This window comes from Hippopotamus amphibius, chromosome 9 (assembly GCF_030028045.1).
Source record: "Hippopotamus amphibius kiboko isolate mHipAmp2 chromosome 9, mHipAmp2.hap2, whole genome shotgun sequence".
NCBI classification, from domain to species: domain Eukaryota; kingdom Metazoa; phylum Chordata; class Mammalia; order Artiodactyla; family Hippopotamidae; genus Hippopotamus; species Hippopotamus amphibius.
Genome location: NC_080194.1, coordinates 117,878,405 through 117,881,686, shown reverse-complemented (window position 1 = coordinate 117,881,686; position 3,282 = coordinate 117,878,405).

Below are 3,282 nucleotides of genomic sequence, written 5' to 3'. Positions count from 1 at the left end.
TTAGAGCACATGTCTCAGGAATCCTGCTGATGCACGCCCTTTCTCCACCCTGGGTTGGTCCTGCCTCTGGAAATAAGGGGCTGGAACAGTTCCCAGGCTTGCTGGGAGGTGGTGGCGGCTGCGTGGGCCAAAGCTGGGCCTGATGGGGACCTTCCCAGGACACTCACCCTGGGGGATGCCTCGCCGGCCATCTCTGGGGCTGCGTCTGTGGAGGAGGGAGAGGAGAGAGCCAGAGAGATATTTGCCCCTTAGGGGCATTTCCTGGAACATTGCGTCGCTTTTAGGATGCTATTAACTTCCATGCAATACCTATGTTACTGCCTACTCATCATTTTCTTTTTTTTTTTAATTAATTAATTAATTGGCTGTGTTGGGTCTTCGTTGCTGTGCACGGGCTTCCTCTGGTTGCTGAGAGCAGGGGGCAGGTGTCAAGGCAGACTTCACGGAGGTGGTGACATCTGCACCTGGTCTTGGAGGGTGTGCGTGGAGGAAGACAGAGCAGAGTTTGGTATTGTAGTTAAGTTTGTGGGCCCCCTAAAGTCACCACTGTAGGGTAGGTCCTGTGACTTGACAAATGTAGCTGAGGTGATGGGGAGCCACCAGAGGCGTCTCAGTGGGATGTCTGTGATGGGCTTGCCCCGTGGAGACGTCCTCTGGGCAAAGCCTGGGGTTGGAATGGGGGAGAGGAGAGCTGGGAGACTGGGGGATTCAGGAGGAGGGAGCCTTGTGCTGCTTTATCTTTTGTCTCAATTCCATCTGTCTTCTCGCCTTTTCTGGCTTCTAAACTGCATTTCTTGGAGCCTGGCCCCTCCTCCATCATTGACTCTCTCCTCGTTTCTTCCATGGTGACGTCATCCCCACCCTTGCCGACCCCCACGTGTCTCTCTCTGGCCCAGACCTCTCTCTGGTCTTCAACCCCAGGAGAGGTTGGAGTCTGATATCGCCCCTTGGGGTGCAGGCTCATGGGGGACATGTAGAATCTGAGGCCCCTCTGTCATCAGGGAGACGCTCTGTGGACTGTGGGATGCTTAGGGCTGGGACTCAGGGGCCTGGAAGGGAGGTCAGAAGAGCAGTGAGGTTGGGAGCCCAGTTTGAGAAGAACAAGGGCACGTCAAGAACAAACATTTCCACAACCTGCACATGGAGTTATAGTCCCTTGGAGTCAGTAACTCCTGGCCATGTGGCTGGTACCCGGGGCTCTGGGAATGAAGCAGTCCTCCCCTGTCCCCACCTCTGTCTTGGCACAAGAAGGCCCTTCAGCTGAGCAGGCTGAACCTGAAGCCAGAGAATACCGGATGGGACCTCCTCAGGGGCATTTGGAGTTGGCCTCTGGGGAAAGCTTCCATTTGGAAGGCAGTTTGAACAGTGGTTAAGCACACGAGCTCTGGGGCAGGCCTGGGTCCACCAGTTACTAGTGACTGGGGCTGAGAGAATGGGGCATGTAGGGTGGTGCCCTGGACCTCCATTTCCTTATTTGCAAGAATACTTGCGCTGTGAGAATTCCACAGACTGATGTGTGTGGAGTTCTCAGCAGATTCCCTGGCCAACAATAAGCGCTCAATAAATATTAGCCATTGTTACAACTGTTATTGTTTTTATTAGCTCCATAAACTTTTCCAAAATACCATCACTGTATGCAGTCCTACCCCAGTTTGGGAACAAAGAGGTAAGACACAGTTCCTGCCCTCAAAGCATTCACTGTTTAATGAGAGAGACAAATGGATAGAACAAATTGTATCAGAGGATGGAAATTCTGTAATAGAGGAAGCTCCACCTTCTTGGGGTAGGGGAAGGTATGGGAAGACTTTACAGAGCTGGTGATATTGGTACCTGGAAGGATGAGTGGAGGAGGGGAGAGGGCAGCATTCAGCATCACAGGTGCACAGGGTTGGGAGCCGGGCAGGAAGGAGATGGCTGGAGCCGTGGGGTGTGTGCGTGTATGCCGGGGACATATGGGCGGCTGTTGCCTTCAGATGCTTTTGGCCTCACCTTTGACAAAGCCAGCAAAACCTGAGCCTTGCTGCACACGTTCCTGCCTGTGACGTCCTGCTGAGGCGGGTCAATTCCACGAACGTGAGGACCTGGCCCCCCACCCCTCCTGCTTGGGAGGAGGAGGAGGAAGCTCTCTCGGGGCGATGCCCAGGCAGGCACCCATTGCAAGTTCCCTGTCTGCACTGGCTGCAGCCACCCCAGCCCAGCATGGACAGGAGCCAGGCGCTCCCCTTCTGTAACCTGATGCTTGCCTACATCAGCCCTGGCTTCTGAGCCCACTCCTCAGGGGAGCTCCTGCCAGGGCTCACGGTGACCTTCTCCCTGCTGGCTGCCGTGCCTCCCAGCAGCGCCCCACCTGTGAGAGCCAGAGGAGCCACTGCGTGGGGCAGAGACGGCTGTGGCGGCCACAGGTCTGAGGTTGGGTTGGACCAGGAAGGGTCCTGAACCCCTGCTCTTTCACCACGACTCCTGCCTCCACTAGCAGCCATCCTTGAGCGGGAAGCAGTCCTGAAATGCAGGCCTCTCCACACTCATGGATGAGGGACTTTTTTTATTTTTTATTTTGTCTGCACTGAGGTCTTTGTTGCTGCGCATGGGCTTTCTCTAGTTGTAGTGAGCAGGAGCTACTCTTGGTTGTGGTGCAAGGGCTTCTCAGTGCGGTGGCTTCTTTTGTGGAGCACGGGCTCTAGGCACGTGGGCTTCAGTAGTTGCAGCACAAGGGCACAGTACTTGTGGCACACGGGCTTAGTTGCTCCGCAGCATGTGGGATCTTCCCGGATCAGGGATCGAACCCGTGTCCCCTGCATTGGCAGGCGGATTCTTAATCACTGCGCCACCAGGGAAGAGGGACTTTCTCCTGCCCTACAACTAGGTGTGGAGCCTACCCCTCTTCCCATCCAAACTGACATGAGCCTCACCTTTAAAAGGCACAGACGCTGATTGGATGCAAAATGATGGAGGGATAAAGTGCACGGAGGTGGGGGTGGGGAAGTCTGGAGTCACCAGTCACCCTGCCTGGGTTAGAATCCCAGCTCTGCAACTTCCTAGCTGTGTCACCCTGGGTGAGTAACTCAGCCTTTCTATGCCTGTTTCTCCATCCATACAATGGGATGCCTATTTACTGTGCTAATCCAGGGCTTGGCAGATATTTTTTTCTGTAAAAGGCCAGAGAATAAATACTTTTGGCTTTGGGGGCTGTAGAGTCTCTGTTGCAGTTCCTCACCTCTGCCAGCTGTGGTAGCACAGACATAACCACAGACAACTAGTGAACGAGTGCGATGCGTGTGACTG